Source organism: Myxine glutinosa, chromosome 5, assembly GCF_964187855.1.
Source record: "Myxine glutinosa chromosome 5, kmMyxGlut1.1, whole genome shotgun sequence".
Lineage (NCBI taxonomy): Eukaryota > Metazoa > Chordata > Myxini > Myxiniformes > Myxinidae > Myxine > Myxine glutinosa.
In genome coordinates, this window is record NC_136265.1 from 93,270,323 (window position 1) to 93,292,894 (window position 22,572).

Sequence of the window (22,572 nt, forward strand, 5' to 3'; positions counted from 1 at the left end):
AAAATATCCACAACTCTTCCTCCACTCACAAACATGTTTAAAACCCAAAATATCCACAACTCTTCGTCCACACATGAAAATGTTTAAAACCCCAAATCTATACCATCTTCCTCCACTCACGAACATGTTTAAAACCCAAAATATCCACAACTCTTCGTCCACACATGAAAATGTTTAAAACCCCAAATCTATACTATACTATACCATCTTCCTCCACTCACAAAGATGTTTAAAACCCAAAATATCCACAACTCTTCCTCCACTCACAAACATGTTTAAAACCCAAAATATCCACAACTCTTCCTCCACTCACAAACATGTTTAAAACCCAAAATATCCACAACTCTTCCTCCACTCACAAACATGTTTAAAACCCAAAATATCCACAAATCTTCCTCCACTCACAAACATGTTTAAAACCCAAAATATCCACAACTCTTCCTCCACTCACGAACATGTTTAAAACCCAAAATATCCACAACTCTTCCTCCACTCACAAACATGTTTAAAACCCAAAATATCCACAACTCAAAATATCCACAACTTTTCGCTCTTTCACGAGCCTCGATGTTGTATACAAAAAAAAAAAAAAAAAAAAAACTCTTCATCGACTCACAAACATGTTTAAAACCCAAAATATCCACAACTCTTCCTCCACTCACGAACATGTTTAAAACCCAAAATATCCACAACTCTTCCTCCACTCACGAACATGTTTAAAACCCAAAATATCCACAACTCTTCATCGACTCACGAAGATGTTTAAAACCCCAAATCTATACCATCTTCCTCCACTCACCAAGATGTTTAAAACCCAAAATCTCCACAACTCTTCCTCCACTCACAAACATGTTTAAAACCCAAAATATCCACAACTCTTCCTCCACTCACGAACATGTTTAAAACCCAAAATATCCACAACTCTTCCTCCACTCACGAACATGTTTAAAACCCAAAATATCCACAACTCTTCCTCCACTCACAAACGTGTTTAAAACCCAAAATATCCACAACTCTTCCTCCACTCACAAACATGTTTAAAACCCAAAATATCCACAACTCTTCCTCCACTCACGAACATGTTTAAAACCCAAAATATCCACAACTCTTCCTCCACTCACAAACATGTTTAAAACCCCAAATATCCACAACTCTTCCTCCACTCACAAACATGTTTAAAACCCAAAATATCCACAACTCTTCCTCCACTCACGAACATGTTTAAAACCCAAAATATCCACAACTCTTCCTCCACTCACGAACATGTTTAAAACCCAAAATATCCACAACTCTTCATCGACTCACGAAGATGTTTAAAACCCAAAATATCCACAACTCTTCCTCCACTCACGAACATGTTTAAAACCCAAAATATCCACAACTCTTCCTCCACTCACGAACATGTTTAAAACCCAAAATCTCCACAACTCTTTCTCCACTCACAAACATGTTTAAAACCCAAAATATCCACAACTCTTCCTCCACTCACAAACATGTTTAAAACCCAAAATATCCACAACTCTTCCTCCACTCATGAACATGTTTAAAACCCAAAATATCCACAACTCTTCCTCCACTCACAAACATGTTTAAAACCCAAAATATCCACAACTCTTCCTCCACTCACAAACATGTTTAAAACCCAAAATATCCACAACTCTTCCTCCACTCACGAACATGTTTAAAACCCAAAATATCCACAACTCTTCCTCCACTCACAAACATGTTTAAAACCCAAAATATCCACAACTCTTCCTCCACTCACAAACATGTTTAAAACCCAAAATATCCACAACTCTTCCTCCACTCACGAACATGTTTAAAACCCAAAATATCCACAACTCTTCCTCCACTCACAAACATGTTTAAAACCCAAAATATCCACAACTCTTCCTCCACTCACAAACATGTTTAAAACCCAAAATATCCACAACTCTTCCTCCACTCACGAACATGTTTAAAACCCAAAATATCCACAACTCTTCCTCCACTCACAAACATGTTTAAAACCCAAAATATCCACAACTCTTCATCGACTCACAAACATGTTTAAAACCCAAAATATCCACAACTCTTCCTCCACTCACAAACATGTTTAAAACCCAAAATATCCACAACTCTTCCTCCACTCACGAACATGTTTAAAACCCAAAATATCAACAACTCTTCCTCCACTCACAAACATGTTTAAAACCCAAAATATCCACAACCCTTCCTCCACTCACGAACATGTTTAAAACCCAAAATATCCACAACTCTTCCTCCACTCACGAACATGTTTAAAACCCAAAATATCCACAACTCTTCCTCCACTCATGAACATGTTTAAAACCCAAAATATCCACAACTCTTCATCGACTCACGAAGATGTTTAAAACCCCAAATCTATACCATCTTCCTCCACTCACGAAGATGTTTAAAACCCAAAATATCCACAACTCTTCCTCCACTCACGAACATGTTTAAAACCCAAAATATCCACAACTCTTCATCGACTCGCGAAGATGTTTAAAACCCCAAATCTATACCATCTTCCTCCACTCACGAAGATGTTTAAAACCCAAAATCTCCACAACTCTTCCTCCACTCACAAACATGTTTAAAACCCAAAATATCCACAACTCTTCCTCCACTCACGAACATGTTTAAAACCCAAAATATCCACAACTCTTCCTCCACTCACGAACATGTTTAAAACCCAAAATATCCACAACTCTTCCTCCACTCACAAACATGTTTAAAACCCAAAATATCCACAACTCTTCCTCCACTCACAAACATGTTTAAAACCCAAAATATCCACAACTCTTCCTCCACTCACGAACATGTTTAAAACCCAAAATATCCACAACTCTTCCTCCACTCACAAACATGTTTAAAACCCAAAATATCCACAACTCTTCATCGACTCACAAACATGTTTAAAACCCAAAATATCCACAACTCTTCCTCCACTCACAAACATGTTTAAAACCCAAAATATCCACAACTCTTCCTCCACTCACGAACATGTTTAAAACCCAAAATATCCACAACTCTTCCTCCACTCACAAACATGTTTAAAACCCCAAATATCCACAACTCTTCCTCCACTCACAAACATGTTTAAAACCCAAAATATCCACAACTCTTCCTCCACTCACGAACATGTTTAAAACCCAAAATATCCACAACTCTTCCTCCACTCACGAACATGTTTAAAACCCAAAATATCCACAACTCTTCATCGACTCACGAAGATGTTTAAAACCCAAAATATCCACAACTCTTCCTCCACTCACGAACATGTTTAAACCCCAAAATATCCACAACTCTTCCTCCACTCACGAACATGTTTAAAACCCAAAATCTCCACAACTCTTTCTCCACTCACAAACATGTTTAAAACCCAAAATATCCACAACTCTTCCTCCACTCACAAACATGTTTAAAACCCAAAATATCCACAACTCTTCCTCCACTCACAAACATGTTTAAAACCCAAAATATCCACAAATCTTCCTCCACTCACGAACATGTTTAAAACCCAAAATATCCACAACTCTTCCTCCACTCACAAACATGTTTAAAACCCAAAATATCCACAACTCTTCCTCCACTCACAAACATGTTTAAAACCCAAAATATCCACAACTCTTCCTCCACTCACGAACATGTTTAAAACCCAAAATATCCACAACTCTTCCTCCACTCACAAACATGTTTAAAACCCAAAATATCCACAACTCTTCCTCCACTCACAAACATGTTTAAAACCCAAAATATCCACAACTCTTCCTCCACTCACGAACATGTTTAAAACCCAAAATATCCACAACTCTTCCTCCACTCACAAACATGTTTAAAACCCAAAATATCCACAACTCTTCCTCCACTCACAAACATGTTTAAAACCCAAAATATCCACAACTCTTCCTCCACTCACGAACATGTTTAAAACCCAAAATATCCACAACTCTTCCTCCACTCACAAACATGTTTAAAACCCAAAATATCCACAACTCTTCCTCCACTCACAAACATGTTTAAAACCCAAAATATCCACAACTCTTCCTCCACTCACGAACATGTTTAAAACCCAAAATATCCACAACTCTTCCTCCACTCACAAACATGTTTAAAACCCAAAATATCCACAACTCTTCATCGACTCACAAACATGTTTAAAACCCAAAATATCCACAACTCTTCCTCCACTCACAAACATGTTTAAAACCCAAAATATCCACAACTCTTCCTCCACTCACGAACATGTTTAAAACCCAAAATATCCACAACTCTTCCTCCACTCACAAACATGTTTAAAACCCAAAATATCCACAAATCTTCCTCCACTCACGAACATGTTTAAAACCCAAAATATCCACAACTCTTCCTCCACTCACGAACATGTTTAAAACCCAAAATATCCACAACTCTTCCTCCACTCACGAACATGTTTAAAACCCAAAATATCCACAACTCTTCCTCCACTCACGAACATGTTTAAAACCCAAAATATCCACAACTCTTCATCGACTCACGAAGATGTTCAAAACCCCAAATCTATACCATCTTCCTCCACTCACGAAGATGTTTAAAACCCAAAATCTCCACAACTCTTCTTCTCCTCACGAAGATGTTTAAAACCCCAAATCTCCACAAATCTTCCCCGACTCACGAAGATGTTTAAAACCCGAAATCTCCACAACTCTTCTTCTCCTCACGAAGATGTTTCAACCAATAAGGCATAATTTCCACAACTCTTCGTCTACTCACGGTCACGACTCACCTTGTAAAATAGTTTCTGGAGTGATCCTGGAGTGATCCTGGAGTGATCCACGAGTGATCCACGAGTGATCCACGAGTGATCCACGAGTGATCGACGAGTGATCGCCGATGGGTTACCAACTAAAATATCCCCAAGGAGCGGCAAATGGCCCTAATGTAATACCTAATGGCGCCCAATGTTTTGAATTGTTCAGAAGCGCCTGAGGACGCTTTTCATTTTAAAAACACATCAATTGGGGGTTTTACAAACAAGAACAAGGTGCTAATACCTTAAGCTATGGATATGCTCTTTGACATTGATCGCTTGTTTTCGTTTATACACCGCCCAAAGTGTGTTTTGCTCGTTCTCGTTTATACACCGCCCAAAGTGTGTTTCACTCGTTGTTGTTTATACACCACACAAAGTAGGTTTCCCACGTTCTTGTTTATACACCGCCCAAAGTAGGTTTCGCTCGTTCTTGTTTATACACCGCCCAAATTGGTTTCGCTCGTCCTTGTTTATAAACCACCCAAAGCAGGTTTCGCACGGTATTTTTTTACACCGCCCAAAGTAGGTTTCGCTCGTTCCTGTTTATAAACCACCCAAAGTAGGTTTTGCTCGTTCTCCTTCCTGAACTAAGATAAGCGTTGATCATTTCGATCATTTCTCCGAGTTACCAATCATTCCGATCGTTTGTCAAACAAACCCCTGTTCTTCCCCTCAATCTTGGCCGAATGCACATGTGAGTGAGTGTGACATGTTTTTTTATGAGTTCTACTGGAGCTTTCTGATGTGAAATTTGATACACCACAATCATCGCCATGATCTCACGAGTTGATGAGGCTAATTAACTGCAAATAATCCGGAAGATGTTCCCTTGTTTTGAATGTGCGTAATGTTCAGGTTATAGCGAGAAGTGGTAGATATAGAGCAGATTAGTTCTTATACGTGCTTCCACGACATGAAATTCTAATTAAAAAATAAATAACAAAAACAATGATAACATTGTGACAAATCCGATATTAATTAATACCAACCACAATAACAACGATAATAATAGTTGCATCATTTGGCAACAATAATAACGAACGGGAACGTTTTGTTTCGCTGTGCGGGAACCATAGGGCATGCCCGGTCTCGTCTTTCCCGGGCATGCCCGCTCTCGCCTTTGCAGGGCTCGCCCAGAGCGCTCGGGCACGCCCAGCCTCGACTTGCCAGGCCGCGTCCAGGACGCCCGGGCATGTCCAGACTCGCCTTTCCAGGACTCGCCCTTGACACCCAGGCATGCCCGGTCTCGGTTTTCCCGGGCAAACGCCCCGGCATAAATGTGTATATATATTGCTGCCCGATAAACGGGCTTGTCAGAATACCTGAGCTGTTTTGTTTCAATAAAGCAACTCGGACGAATTCCGTCTTTGGTCGCGTCAATTCTTTCGACTCGCGTTGGAGCGCAGTTCCTTCAGAGTTGTATTAATTATAGACTTGAGGGCGTACTCGCTATTACACATACAGAACTCACCGAATTGAAAATACTAGGGCATGCCCGTACTATATCTATACACAAAGAATTAAGTTAAGCACCCCCCCCGTTTTTTTACAACCTCGCACATTACAAGTTTGTTGTCGTCAAAACAGTGTAATATACCCATGATATTGCTATATTTTCTGGAGAAGTGATATTATGGTCACATAAAAACATAACAATCATGCCGTTTTCAATATTTTATTCTGAATAATTTAAGGTGAAATTTTTTGGGAATTTTAGGCATATTTTCACCTCAATTTAAGTATGGAGCTATAGGTCCATCACGGACAGTGTGGATGACGTTTATGTTTTCTAACGTACAGTCATTGTTCTGAGAAGACCTCTAGCGATCTTTGCGTCAATAACGTGTGTAGGACCCACGTGATCGGATCACTGACTCAACCCTACGTCTCATAGACCCTGTAAGCCGTCGTATGCGTTGCTGTGGCAGGTTGTTCCATTCCCGATGTAATGCACGTTCCAATTCATCCAGATTGGCTATTGGAGGGACCATCTTCGCAATTTGTCGTCCCAACATGTACCAAACGTGCTCGAGGGGGTTCAGGTCAGGACTGTACGCAGGCCAGGGGATGGTTGTCACAGCACCTTGCTCCAGCAAGGCTCGGACGCGTCTCGCACGGTGAGGCCTGGCGTTGTCATCCATGAAGATGGGTCTGCTGGCGAGGGTGTGGTCATCGAAGTGCAGGATTACGGTGGTATTCAGGATTTCCTCGGCATATCGCTCTCCGTTGAGGTTACCTCGCACAGTTATCAGGTCCAATTTACAGTCATGGGAGAAGCATCCCCAGACCATAATCGAGCCACCACCAAAGGGTACCGTTGGTTGAATGTTTTTAGGTGCATACGCGGTGTTTTTGTGGCGCCACACCCGAACACGCCCATCTGTCACGTACAGCAAGAACCGGCTTTCATCCGACCAATGAACTCGCCTCCAAGACCGGATGTTCCATCCACGTCGCGCTAGGCACCATGCCAAACGCTCCCTCTGATGTCGTTCGAGTAGCCTTGGACGCTTGATCACTCGTCTTGACCTTAAACCGGCCGATTTCAGGCGGTTCCTCACGGTACGGTGACATAGCCTTCTGTTGGGCAGCCAGTTGTCCTTCAGGAAATGGCTCGAGGCGAAGGGATATCGTCGCACCAGTCTCAAAAGCGCTCTATCTTGGCGGACTGTTGTCACGCGAGGTCTTCCAGACCTTGGGCGGTCCTTCACCGCATCCGTTTCCTGGTGTTTCTGCACCAACCGACTGATCACCGAATGGTGGTAACCAAACGTTCGAGCTACAGCTTTTCTGGACATTCCGGACTCGATCATGCCTATTTATCCGCCATCTTTCTCCGTCCGACAACCGTCTACGAGCCACCATTACGAGAAAATGACCATGTAACCCCCACACGAGCTCAGGCGTGACTTGCAATAACCCGTGATGATAGTGCATTTTCAGAAAATCACGACCACGTGGATGATAACACGTGCTGAACGAGCGATGGGCGTCACAGATGAGTGCACTCATCTGCATTTCATCAATGGATAATTGCTAATGTCATACCAATCATTATTTGATCTCACATACCTTAGAATATATGCCAATGTATACATATACACAAAGAATATATATTAGGGGGTGCTTAACTTAATTCTTTGTGTAGGGGTGCTTAACTTAATTCTTTGTGTATATATCTAAAATTATATCCCCCCCTCTATTTACATGAAATGGTTTGGTTCATGAAATGTTTTGGTCCATTCGCAACGCCAAAGCGAACGGCGAACGCTTTACATGAAATGGTTTGGTTCATGAAATGTTTTGGTCCATTCGCAACGCCAAAGCGAACGGCGAACGGCTTGCGAGTACAGTGACAATCCCCCCGGGGTTTTTATTAGTTTTAAAACATAGTTTAACGCCAACATAGCGCCAACATAGTTTGCAAACGTGAAATAAATGAATACGCTCTCAAATGTGCCATCCGAGGCAGAGTGTGTCCGCCACGTTCGGCACACGCGACGCGATAGCTCGCTGCTCTCTGATTGGTTGAATCGTTTTTTGGACATAGCTCGGTAAGTAATTGTCCGATTAATATGAAACCTTGAAAAGGCACATCCTCGGGTCCCCAGCAATATACCTTGCAAGTTTAAAGTATATCGGACCCGTGGTTGTCGAGAAACAGCGGTCACAGACAAACAAACGTACAAACAAACACACAGAGATTACTGGAATTATAGATAGATATTTTCAATTCAGTGACAGAACCCGGCCGCCTTGTTTTTTTTGGGGCGGGGGTAGGGGGGTGGCAACAAGTAGAGTCCCTGTATTGTCTCAATGTCGTCTCCATACAGGGGGGGGTGGCAACAAGTAGAGTCCCTGTATTGTCTCGATGTCGTCTCCATCCAGGGACTCCAGCAACAAGTTCACGGATGCGCACACCAACGCTGTGGTGTCGAAGAATGAGTGGCCGTTTGAAGTTGATTTTTATTATTTGTTTCTTTTTTCTTTAATCTAAACGAACAATATAGTCATTGCCACTATTTATTATACATTAAAGCAACAATCCTGATTGAAGTTGGCAACCACACGAATGAACGATCGATATTTACCCAAAAAAAAGTTCTATTTTCCTGATTATTAATGGAGTGTAAAACAGTTCATTAGAAAACACCCATGATAAAACTAAGCCAAACTCGGGCATGTGGACATTCACTCTGCTCACTGCAACGGGAAGTGGGCACAGTCACACTTATGTGCTGATGTGGCGGGCACAAGGGGCAATAATTCCGCGCACCAGTGGGGGGCGCGAGTGTCCAGGCGGGGAGCAAGAGCACTTGCCCAGCCTTTCGACTGATCGGCCACGCCCGGGGACTAGGCGTGGCCTCGGCACATATATGCGGGCTCTAAGCTCGAGCCCGCCCAGTGCTGAAGTGCGAGCTCTTAAATAAAGACTCTGATTGTACCATCGCGTTGTGGCCTACCTCTCTGGTAATCGAGACGTGTGTGCCCAGCACCACACTGGTGACCCCGATTGGATACAGCCGTTGCTGACCCCCGAACGCGCTGTGGCTACCAACGCCGTCACAATCAAACTCCCGGAGTTTAGTGAGGCGCAAGCCGACATTTGGTTTTTGCAAGCCGAAGCCCAATTTCAACTCCGGGGCATCACGGCGGACGAGACCCGGTACTGCCACGTGGTCGCCGCCCTCGGGCCCGGCACTGCCGCCCACGTCGTATCCATCCTTCGGCGCCCGCCGGGCGACCACAAGTACGAGGCCATCAAACGTCTCCACCTCACCACGTTCGGCCTCACGGAGGCCGAACGCGCCGACTGCCTCCTCGACCTTCCCGACCTCGGCGACACACGACCATCCGTGCGGATGGATTGTATGCTGTCGCTGCTGGGCGACCAGCCCCTGGATTTCTTATTCCGGGCGCTGTTCCTACGCCAGCTACCGCTACAGGTATGCCTCGCGCTGGCCGGTTCCAAAAAAAAGGAGCCCCGCGCCCTGGCCGTAGAGGCCGACAAGTTTTTCGCGGCCTGCGACACGCGGTCGGTTTACAGTGCTGTCGTGGTGGATCCCGGCGCTGCGGCTACGGCGCCCCCTGCTCCTCTCGTGGCCGCTTCTGCACCCCGCCCACCACCGCTGCCGCCACCACCACCGCCGCCGGCATGGCCGACGCGGCCGCCACCGCCGCAAACCTGGTGCTACTACCACGCCAGGTTTGGCCGCTAGGCTAAAATGTGTCGCTCGCCGTGTTCTTTTGACGGGTCGGGAAATGACTGGGCCGGCGCTCACTTGCGGCCATGAGCGTCGGCCATTCCGGCAGCCTCCTGTTCATCACGGACACGTTGTCTGGGCGCCGTTTCCTTTGCGACACAGGAGCGCAGGTAAGCGTCCTCCCTGCCTCCGCGTCCGACAAGCAAACCGCGGGCCAGGGCCCCGCTTTGCTTGCCGCCAACGGTACCCCCATCCGCACATTCGGGAAGCGTTGCCTCTCCCTGCGGTTCGGAGGGCAGCGCTTTCAATGGTCGTTCGTCACCGCCAGCATGCCCATGGCACTGCTCGGTGCAGACTTCCTATGTGCGCATGGTCTGTTGGTCGACATAAAGCGTAAACGGATCGTCCAGGCTGAAACCTTCAGCTCGCTCACTTGTTCACTGAGCGGCTCGTTGAGCAGCTCACTGAGCGGCTCACCGAGCGGCTTGCCAAGTGGCTTGCTGAAAGGTTCCGTCCCGGCGAGTTTGGTTTGCACGCTTCCGGCAGTAGACGAGTTTACCTGCCCCCTCGCCAGTTCCCGGCCCACACGTGGCCCACCTTCTCAGCGGTGGCCGTTAAGCACGGGGTGGAGCACCATATCCCCACGGTCGGGCCGCCGGTCTATGCCCGGGCACGCCGACTCGAGCCCACGAAGCTCGCCGTGGCGAAAGCGGAGTTCGCCACGCTGGAGAGGCTGGGGATCGTTCGGCGCTCCAACAGTGCTTGGGCTTCTCCTCTGCACATTGTGCCGAAGCCCGGCAGAGGATGGCAGCCGTGCAGGGACTACCGCCGGCTCAATGATGCCACCACCCCCGACTGCTACCCGGTCCCGCATATCCAGGACTTTTCCGCCCCGTTGGCAAACACGACCGTGTTTTCCAAGGTGGACCTCATCCGGGCTACCATCAGGTCCCCGTCCAACCGGACGATGTCCCGAAGACGGCCATCATCACCCCTTTCGGCCTCTTCGTGTTCCTGAGGATGCCCTTCGGGTTGAAGAATGCGGCCCAGGCGTTCCAACGGCTTATGGACAGCGTCTTGCGCGACTTACCTTTCCTTTTTGTCTACCTAGACGACAGCCTAGTCGCGAGCGCGTCCCGGGAGGAGCACCTGCTCCACCTCCGCACGCTTTTCGAACGCCTGGGCCAGCATGGCCTAATCATCAACCCCGCCAAGTGTCGTTTCGGCATCGCCACCATCGACTTCTTGGGGCACCGCATCACCAGGCACGGGGCCGTCCCTTTACCGGCCAAGGTGGAGGCGATCAGGGATTTCCCGTGGCCCCGCACGATCAAGGGGCTCCACGAGTTCCTGGGCATGGTAAATTTTTACCACCGCTTCGTGCCCCACGTCGCCCAGCTCCTCCGCCCCTTGCACGAGGCCCTACGGGGCAAGCCGGGCAAAGGTGACAACGCGTGGTCGGAGCCGATGGCCGCGGCGTTTGCGGGCGAAAAGCTGGCCCTGGCCGACGCCACCATGCTGGCGCACCCGGCACCCAATGCACCGATCACCCTCACCACCGGCGCGTCGGACTACGCGGTGGGCGCGGTGCACGATCAGTGGGTGCGTGGTGCTTGGCAACCGCTGGCGTCTTTTAGCCGGCAGCTTTGCCCACACGAACGCCGCTATAGCACCTTTGACCGCGAGCTGCTCGCGCTCCACCTGGCGGTCCGACACTTCCGCCATCTACTGGAGGGCCGCCCGTTCACGGCTTTCGTCGACCACAAGCCCCTTGTGTTCGCGATGGCCAAGGTCGCCAAGCCATGGTCGGCACGGCAGCAGCGTCACCTCTCTGCCGTGTCCGAGTACACGACAGACATCCGTCACGTGGCGGGTAAAGACAACCCGGTGGCGGATTGCCTTTCCCGGTCCGTCGTGCATGCGGTCCACCTCGGGGTCGACTATGCCCGGATGGCAGAGGACCAGACCGCCGACCCCGGTGTCCAGGCTTTGCGGACCGCCGTCACGGGCCTCCGCGTCACCGAGGTGCCGTTCGACGCCGCGGGCGCGGCCCTCCTATGCGACGTCTCCCTCGGCCGGCCTCGCTCCCATCGTGGCCGCTGGCTGGCGGCGCCCAGTTTTCGACGCCACCCACGGCATGTCCTACCCAGGCACGAAGGCGTCCCAGAAGCTCATCGCGGCGAGGTTCATCTGGCATGGCCGCCGGAAGGACGTCCGTGACTGGGCCAGGACATGCCTCGCGTGCCAGCGCACAAAGGTCCACTGCCACACCCAGGCCCCGTTGGCCCTGTTTGCGGTGCCCGAGCGCCAGTTCGACCACGTGCACGTGGACTTGGTGGGACCTCTGCCCCCTCACGGGGGTTAACCCACCTCCTCACCATGGTGGACCGCACCACACGGTGGCCGGAGGCCATCCCATTGGCGGCGACGTCTGCGGCTGATGTGGCGCAGGCCTTCATCGCCACTTGGGTTGCCCGGTTCGGTGCCCCCTCGGACATCTCGTCCAACCACGGCCCCCAGTTCACCTCGGAGCTCTGGGCCATGGTGGCGCAAGGGCTCGGGGTGAAACTACACCGCACCACGGCCTACCACCCCCAGGCCAATGGCCTGTGCGAGCGCTTTCATCGCTCGATGAAGGCCGCGCTCCGGGCCAGCCTCCGCGACGGCCGCTGGGTCGACAGACTCCCCTGGGTCCTGCTGGGCCTCCGGACGGCGCCCAAGGACGACCTGCCCGCGTCCTCGGCGGAGCTGGTTTTCGGGCAACCACTGCGGGTACCGGGTGAATTTATCCCCGACTCCACGGCTCCTTGGTCCGTGGCGCAACAGCACTCCGCCCTTCAGGAGACCGCCCGGAGGTTCGCCCCGGTGCCGACGGCACACCATGGTTGCCCGCCTTCCCACGTCGCCCCAGAGCTTCACACGGCGAAGTACGTCTTCGTCCGGCATGACGCCCACCGGGCACCGCTACGACCCCCGTACGATGGGCCTTTCCGCGTGCTGGAGACCGCGGACAGGTTTTTCACCATCGACGTCGGCGGTGCCCCGGATCGCGTCTCCATGGCGTCTCCTCAAAATGATATGAATGATCAAAATGAAAAATGAATGATCGCGTCTCCTCAAACCAGCCCACCTTGATCCGGACCACCCCCCGCAAGCAGCTCTGCCTCTGCATCGAGGCCGCCCCCCGGCGATCGGACCCCCTGCACCCCCCTGCCCCGCCGTCCCGCTACCCCCCAGCCCTGCACCCATCGCCAGGGGGCGTTTCGGCCGGGTCATCCGGCTTCCCCGCAAACTCACCCTTCAGGTGCGCGGGAATTCTGGGGGGGCGCGTGTGGCGGGCACAAGGGGCAATAATTCCGCGCACCAGTGGGGGGCGTGAGCGTCCAGGCGGGGAGCAAGAGCACTTGCCCCGCCTTTCGACCGATCGGCCACGCCCGGGGACTAGGCATGGCCTCGGCACATATATGCGGGTTCTAAGCTCGAGCCCGCCCAGTGCTGAAGTGCGAGCTCTTAAATAAAGACTCTGATTGTACCATCGCGTTGTGGCCTACCTCTCTGGTAATCGAGACGTGCGTGCTCAGCACCACACTGATAGTATAAAACTGCAACTTAAAAAACTGAGGCACAGTGACAAGAAAGATCACTTTCATATGAAATTGAATTCATTGTAACTTCATTTATAATTTAAACCTTAATTTAAAAAATAATAATAATAGTAAATACAAAATCAACCACCCACCCACCCAGCCAACCAACCAGCCAACCAACCAGCCAACCAACCAGCCAACCAACCAGCCGACCAACCAACCAACCAAACAAATAAACAAACAAACAAGACGTCATGCGCAGCACGACACTTGCAAAATTGGTGGATTTAAAACTTATTAAAGGTGCCAAAAATAAACAAATAATAATTTTAAAAACCACTCGTGTCACGCCAACTTGCTGTCAATGACGCACACGAAGTGAACCTCTCAACTACTTGGGAGCACACGCGTGTGCCTGATATCCCTCTGGCACAGTGCCAAGAGGGGGTAACCGAGCTTGCGTGGGAGACCTTGGTTCCCCATTGAAAGTAAACAAGGGGTTAACTTTGTGCACATCTTTTTGACAGCAAGCTGGCATGCTGATAGTGACATGGAAAGAATTGGATGGAACTCGTCTTAGTTCTTACCTTGTAGGTAATCTTTATCCACAACATGTTCACTGCACACACGGTGATTTTCTGTTGGATGAAAATTGTCTCTGCTGACGTTGGTGAGCCATTTGGACAACAACTGGGGGTTTTCAAGAGAGAACCTGATGATACAATGTGATATAAAATAGCATAAATGAAAAAGTCAAGTTGGGAAAGTTGGGTTGGACTTCTTCGATCCTTATTTGTTTAAAATGTCAGCTTAACATGTTCAAACTCAAGACTTTGTGCATGTTCGGATGACATTTTTTTCCAGACATCAATCTCTCAACGGTCTTACACTGCGATTAGGGAGGCGTGAACAGATGAAATGTTTCATCATTTCTGTTCGAAGCAGGTGAAGTTGGATCCAAACCATCTCGGACCCAACTAATGCCAACTTGGACCCAAATTTGAATTTTTTTTTACAAATTGTAAAATGTTGAAATGAAAGAGTGCAACAACTTTTGCATTGCTTTATCATGAAGAATAGACAAACAAATTTTATTTTTAGGGGCTTATTATTTATTTATTTATTTATTTATTGGGGGGGGGGGGAGGGGGGAGAGGTCATTTCGGTCCTCACTAAATTTAAACAATTGAAAAGGCCTTCCAAAATTAAAACAAAAATGGAGACAAAATGCAAAAATTTATATTCTGGAGAATTTTTCCGTCAGATTTGTTTAGCTATAAAATTACGAAAATTGAAGTGAGAAAAAATTAAGAGTGAATTGTCAACCCTGACCAAAAAAAACTTAATTTTACTATTGAGGCCTACATGTATTTACTTTTACTGTTCCATTCTCACTGAATTTTTTTTTTTTTCAGAATTAGTACTTTTGTCCCACTTGGCTTTTCGAAAAAAAAAAGAGACTTTAAAAGAATTATACTTCATGATAGTGTCAGGGAACTTTTTACTGAACCCTGAAGGTTAACAATAATTGAGCCGAAACTCAGATCGAAAGAGCTTGGTACGTCAACTCGAGCCAAGGTTTATTCTGAATTAAGAGGGAAACTTGTTACACAAAATCGGCCTAAGATATAACGCGTTCCTTGGTTGAAGAAATCTTCTCCCCTCTGGTCTTGCCTCTTCTGGTGTCCAGTCCCATCCTCCCTCAGAGCATGGTGCTTAAGTAGCAAGGAGCTCCCTTGATGTGGTGCATTGGAATCCAGAGATCAACACCGAACACAGAACTTTGGTGCCAGAACGCATCTGTTCTTCATTATCCGTCACTCAAGGCATACCAAAGGTCACTTATCCCTGCTTATGTCAACCTTCTCTGTCCTACACAATTCCACTCCCTGACTAATGCATCCACCCTCGACTTTAAGTAAACACTCGAGCCTGGTGTTCTCCATTTATGGGTCAAGGAAACTTTTTACAGATGTTGCCTTATCACCTCGGCTCCAAGGCTTTACCAGACTGCACAGTAAAGCACATTTTACACAAGATCACATTGAGATGCAATTTAACTGTTTTTTTAGCAATATTAACAACTGTCAATCTATATGAATATTTATTATCCCACAATAGGAATTAAGATAAGTCAAACTGAAAAAAAACTCTTGGGTCCAAGTTGGTACTTGGGTCTGAGTTGGTCTGGACTCGAGATGGTCTGGGTCCGAGATGGTCTGGGTCAGTCTGGGTCTGAGATGGTCTGGGTCTGAGATGGTCTGGGTCTGAGATGGTCTGGGTCCGAGATGGTCTGGGTCAGTCTGGGTCTGAGATGGTCTGGGTCTGAGATGGTCTGGGTCAGTCTGGGTCTGAGATGGTCTGCGTCCGAGATGATCTGGGAGAGTCTGGGTCCGAGATGGTCTGGGTCCAAGATGGTCTGGGTCCGAGATGGTCTGGGTTCGAGATGGGTCCAACATTTTTGGGTCCACCCAGATGCGTCCACCCAGATGGGTCTGGGTCCATCATTTTTATTAGTTCATTTTTAGTTCATTTTTCGTCCATAGTTCATTTTTAGTGTAAGGCCTAGTGTAATGCTTGGCCACAAGGGCATGAATGGAAAGGTCTTTGTTCCAAAGATTGAAAGAGTTGCAAAGAGACATCAACTCCGCCTGTCATGCCTGTGCCTGTCTGGCCCGACAAGCAGGGCTGTGTGGCTCTCTTTTACCATGGGTCTTATTGTCATGGCGACAACAATAAGACCCATGACATAAAAGAGAGCCAGACAGCCCTGCTTCTTGTTGTATGCCTGTCCGCCACTCTCAATGTATCTGACCAAATTCCGACCAAAATGTCTACTTTTAAAAAGAAAAACACAGAGTACTCACCTGTGAAAAGTAACATCCCTCTTCTGGGTGCGACGATTTGTGGACCCGCAGCAGGCACAACTTTTCGGCATCTTGCCACTAGAAAATATTCGCGACACAACTAGGTCATGTACATGTACGTGTACGTTGTCAACAAATGTTTCCCCCAAAAAACATGGCTGCCGGTCTTCCTTGTCGGCACGGGGTCACGTGGAATGTTCGCCCTCGAGTCTGTAATATAACTCCATGGCGGGAACCAGATCCACGAAGACCTCTTCTTCTACATTCTATTACACGTTACTTCTCTTGAATCTTCTCGATCATTATCTCACCCCAACGTGTATTACCAAATCGTTACTCCCAGTTTTAAAGTTTTATTCAAAGAAATATTGAACACTGAATTAAACGAGGAGGAAAAAAGGAGGTCCGACATGCCAAGCTCGAACTAGAAGATGCACCTTCCTCAATCAAGGGAGCCGCAAAGCATCCCTCTTAACATGGGGACATAAAATTCGTTTCTCGGCTTCTCCTGGACGAAATCGGCTGCAAATTTCAGAAGTAAATCCTTTGTACGTCGAGGTAATATGTTCCAAATTTCAGCAACGTCCATTTCCGCTTTCTTGAGTTTTATTAGGAAAACCCTCGAAATCACGTCAGTGTCCGTCCGTCCCCCCAAAATGTGTTGGATCTCATATCTCAAAGGCTTTTCATTGAAACCAGCTGAAACTCGGAATATACATCGGCCAATACATTCAATTAAAGGCTTTCAAAACAAATTCAAAATCTGCGCTTATTTAGGGGATCTCCAGGGGGGGGGGGGGTTGACCCCCCAAAATAGGTAATTGCTCTCTTCTCCGAAACTACACACACGATGTTGATGGAACCTGGCCACAAGCTTCATATCTGATGCCTCACGAAGGTGTAATGACCGTATCAAAATCTGCACTTGTCGTGGGGGTCTAAGGGGTTTTCTTTGACCCCCTCCCCTCTAAAGAGGCATTTGATCGCTTCTCCGAAACTACACACACAATTTTAATGACACTTGGCTGCAAGTTTCATATCTGATGCATAATTTTTTAAAATATCATATCCAGTTTCATATCACAAAATTACGTTCTGCCAGCTGAAGTGTTCTCGACACAAACGTGATTGGTCGTTGACTGCCGTCCTCCATGATGTGAGGAAGTGCAGGCCCAACTCCATATGAAGAAGCATCCACTGATAGAACCAGGAGGTTATCACTACTGCAGTGAATCAAAACATCAACGAATGTGAGCAAGCGTTTTGCCTCCCGGAAATCCTTACTCTGCTCCATAACATGCTGTTGAAACCAAAGCATTCAGAATCATTGGAATCTCCCGCGATGAAGCTAACTCCAAGGGCCTCTCACTCACTCACCGCAGGCAGGTTGGTGGTCTTTCCGTCTTCTACCGACTCCTCTCTGGCCTTGCGCCTCCAGCTCTCTCTGGGCTCTGTCCAGCAAATATTCCTACAGGTCGCACAAGATCTGCCTGCAACCCTCTTATGGTTAAACTGCCAAAATCAAGACTCTCTGCTCACCTTCACTCCTCTTTTCTCCCACCTCTGGAACAAACTCCCTCACTCTCTTCAATCCCACTCCACCCTCCAGGTCTTTAAAACAGCTGTTCACCACCATCTCTTATCTTCCCCCATCCAAAACTTTGATGTTTTCTACGCCCGCTAATTTCACCCCAATTCCACTTTTTTGAAATACCAACTTCTGTCCTGGAAGTCCTTGTGTTTTATACTTCTCCCACCCCCCCCCCCCCCACTTCCCTCACCTCCTCCCCCCAGCCCTCTCCCTCCCACACATCTCCCTGCTCTCAAATGTTGTGTTTGTGTGCTTCCCCTTCTCTCCCCATCTCGTGTTCTGCTCCCTCTTTTGATATATTTTGTTTGTCTGGTTGATTTGTTTGTGAAGTAAATGTTAGCTCTTTCACGAGCCTCGATTTAGTATACAAAAAAAAAAAAAAAAAAAAACCACTTCGATACGACGCCTTTACGTGGTAACTTGAGAAGTTATTCAAGAACTGTGGCCACTCTCACCAAGAACCGATGGTAATAATTCAACATTCCAAGGAAACTTTTGAGCTGCCATGTTTTGAGGTGACTCCACAATTGCCCGGATAGAATCTTGCAGAGTCACATGCTCAAGATATCCCGCAACAGAGAACGGTGAAAAAGTAGAAAAAAAGAAAACTGGAAAAGACGAGATGTCATCAGTGATGTGGCAGAAGGGTGGGAAAATATTGTGGTTTCCCTAAATTGGTTTCAAGGAAAATATTGTGGTTTCCCTAAATTGGTTTAAGGGAAAATATTGTGGTTTCCCTAAATTGGTTTAAGGGAAAATATTGTGGTTTCCCTAAATTGGTTTCAGGGAAAATATTGTGGTTTCCCTAAATTGGTTTCAGGGAAAATATTGTGGTTTCCCTAAATTGGTTTAAGGGAAAATATTGTGGTTTCCCTAAATTGGTTTAAGGGAAAATATTGTGGTTTCCCTAAATTGGTTTAAGGGAAAATATTGTGGTTTCCCTAAATTGGTTTAAGGGAAAATATTGTGGTTTCCCTAAATTGGTTTAAGGGAAAATATTGTGGTTTCCCTAAATTGGTTTAAGGGAAAATATTGTGGTTTCCCTAAATTGGTTTAAGGGAAAATATTGTGGTTTCCCTAAATTGGTTTAAGGGAAAATATTGTGGTTTCCTAAAATTGGTTTCAGGGAAAATATTTTAATCTATAATGGCACTCGGTAGAGCGCATACCTCCACCTGGCTGAACAGTTTGTGGTTTGTGTACCCCTGATAGGACGGATCTGGATTCGGACCTGAACCTAAATCTTACCGGCTTGTTCTTGTCCCCCCCAAGTTTCGTCAACTTGTAAACTCATCCTCCAAGTTTCATCCAAATCTGTCCACAATTTTTTGAGATATCCAATATATCGTTTTTGGCCATGTCTCCCAATGGTGAAGAATTCCTTAAAAATTAAATAATTATCGTATCTGAATCCATATGCAGATCTTCACCAAAATCGAATCTCTTTGTCCTTGTCAGACACCCAACCGGTCCATGAATGTTCGTCCAAATCCGTCCACAACTATTTGAGATATACCGTTATGTATCGTTGTTGGCCCCATCTCCCAATGGTGAAGAATCACTTAAAAAATTATACATGCCGAATCCGGATATTCACCAAAATCTAAACATTTCGTCCTCGTCACATACGTTACCTGCCTACCAAATTTCATCCGAATCCGTGAACAACTTTTTAAGATATCTTGTTCACAAACACAGACAGGGGTGAAAACAACCTCCACCCACCTTTGGTGGCGGAAGTAAACAGAGCAAGATGCTCCACCCCCACATCTAACTCGAAACTCCATGTCAACCTTGGTCCCTTCCATGTCAACTGTGCACGTAAAATCTGCAGAATTGAATGTGTGATGCAGGGCATCATACTCCACGGTCCCGCATTCCACCGAGGAGTCATCCCCATATCTGGATGTCTGCGATTGCGGTGCGGGCCCTCTGTTGATGAATCCATAAAATGGACTCCAGACTTGAGTTGAGTCACTTCGCGATGATGATAGTCTCCCTTCTTCCCACCACATCTCGCGATATGACCCATTTTACTGCAACGAAGACAAGATTCGGTTTTTTATTGTCAATTGTTCGGAGAATGTTTTCCACCACATCTCCAAAAGCTGAAGGTCTTCGACAGTGTAAACGTCAACATCTGGACTGTCCACGACAATTGTTTCACCCCAGAACCTTTGCGAATCACAGCAGCTCCACGCCTACCTGACTCATGTGCGAATGGTTTTTCAACCGCCATCTTCAATGTAGATCCATCAGTTTCCAACAACCTCATCCGGTCTTTTTCATTGCTCACCCCAAATATGAACTGGTCCGGTATGAACTCATCAAGCATCACCTGTACTCAGTCGTTTGTTTGCCTCTCGTCGTTCTGCAAGGAACGAAATGATGGATTACTCCAGTCTTTACAAGCAACCGCTCAACTTGAAACGTCCAATGATTTTATGAGGCTTTGGTGAAAAATGCTCATTGAACAATTTTCACGAAATCTTCAAAATGCACTCCTCATGGTTTCCTGGGTGCACACAGTGACCGGATCACTGCGAAAGCTTTACCTACCTCGGTTCACTTCACTGTAAAAAGTCAAACGTTCCAACTGAGCATCCCATGACTGCCTGGAGTTGAATTCCCCCCAATTTACCATAAGTATCCAGACTTTCCTCATCGTCAAATGTTAAGTGCTCAGACAAAAAAGGACACCAGAACGACAGAGTCTCTCCAGTAACGGTCAACATCTTTATTCTGCACCATGGCCCCATACAGTGCACACTCGTCCACGCTGTATGGACCATGCTCCCCTTTCGACTAGCTGATATATTACAGACCCCAAACAATGTGAATCCCCCCTCTTTATGTTTTCATTCCACCCAAAAAATTTCCAATCACAATCTAGAAAGCTTCTGAAAATGCAAATCATGTCTGCGTCTGTTTGAATGAAGACGTCTTCTTCTTCCATAAGATCAAAATAGTGAAAACAGTTTACAAAATAAAATACAAAATGAAAATCGATGACTTTATTCAGCCTTGACCTTTTGATCGAAAAAAATAATCAGCTTTTGATTTTGGTGAACAAATTCTGTGACTCAATATGCAAATTCTTAAATTTTCAGGTTTGTATGTGCATTTGTATGGGCGTTCATTAGTGTGAATCATCGTGTTGTTTGAGGTGGGATGATCAATTAAAAGCTTTTCCACATAGACTAGGCTAAATTTCTGATTTTTTTTTGGCAGAGGCATTTCTGAGTAAAAGTTGGTATCCGGGCGTTTTAGGTGGATATGAGGGTGCTGATCACGAAAAAAACGGATACCAAGCTGAAATGTGCATATTTAGGGCCTAAATCAGCAAAAAACAAAATGGCCGCCAAAAAAGTTTATGCGATATTTGTTTTTTTTCTTCAGAAAAGTGGAATGTCGTAGTAATACTTGGTATCCATGCTTATTAGCTGTATATGAGGGTGCTGATCACGATAAAAAATAATACCAAGCTGAATATTACATATTTAGGGCTTAAATCAGCCAAAAAACAAAATGGCCGTCAAAAAAAGTATACGCGATATTGACATTTCTAATTTTCTTTTAAAAATAGGAATGTCATAGTAGCACTTGGTATCTATGCTTATTAGCTGTATGTGAGCGTGCTGACCACGAAAAGATAGGATACCAAGCTGAATTGCAGGCTTTCAATGGAAGATGTTTCATACACCATATTGGCTTTTATTGCCGTTTTACCTTGATTGGCATTACATTGCTTTCAGATCACTGTCAACTGTATTTTCTAGTTAAGGTTGTTATCATGTCTAGTTAAGGACGGTTTATTTACCGGGACGGTGACATGCAACCTCTCTTTCTTTTATTTTCAGACTAAATCAAGATGGATCCTGTTGCTACTCTGAAACGACCATCATCGATTGACTTCGCCTTATGCATTTTATGCCAAACAGATGGGGATTTGCGATCTGCCAGCAATCAAGGTCTAGCCACACTCGCTAAGGCTTACGAAACCAGAAAGAAATTACGCGACCCAAAAAACCGCAATATAATTGAGCGTCTGGATCTGGCGTTGGGTTCGAATACCACCTCAATCGTATGGCACAAAAACTGTTATGTCCAATTCACCGATAAAAATAAACTTCTTCGCCTAGAAAGACTGGAAGATCATCATCAGGACCGAGAAAATGTACCAACATGCAGCTCAGTTGTTGGGTCTACCCAAGGTCGTGTCATACGTCGGAGCTCTGTCAAGCCAGTTGACTGGACGCTGTGCATGTTTTGTCAGGATCGTACGTCAAAACAACGATTAAGTTCAGTTATGACATTCAATGTCAGCAAAGATATTTTAGAGGCATCTAAATTACATCACAAGCTATGCTTCAGTTTGGCAGGCGTTAGTGACCTCATCGCAGCGGAAGGTAAATATCACCTTCCTTGCTTAAGTTCGTTCAAAAGAAGTACATGCAAAGTCAAAGAAGATTTTCACACCAGTCAAGACTTACCTTTGATATGGCTTTCTTCAGAACTTATGTAT

General features: G+C 46.4%; 1 protein-coding gene across 2 annotated transcripts in view; it reads right to left on the reverse strand.

Annotated features, from left to right (window-relative positions):
* LOC137427334 (uncharacterized) overlaps positions 1 to 5,067 on the reverse strand; it is a 359,992-nt gene extending 354,925 nt beyond the window's left edge. The window contains exon 1 of one of the 2 annotated variants that reach the window (XM_078777116.1): positions 4,772 to 5,067. The gene's annotated coding sequence lies outside the window, so the exon portion shown is untranslated. The remainder of the gene's footprint in view (positions 1 to 4,771) is intronic. The other variant, XM_078777117.1, reaches the window with a different exon arrangement.
* Between the last annotated feature and the right edge of the window lie 17,505 nt (positions 5,068 to 22,572).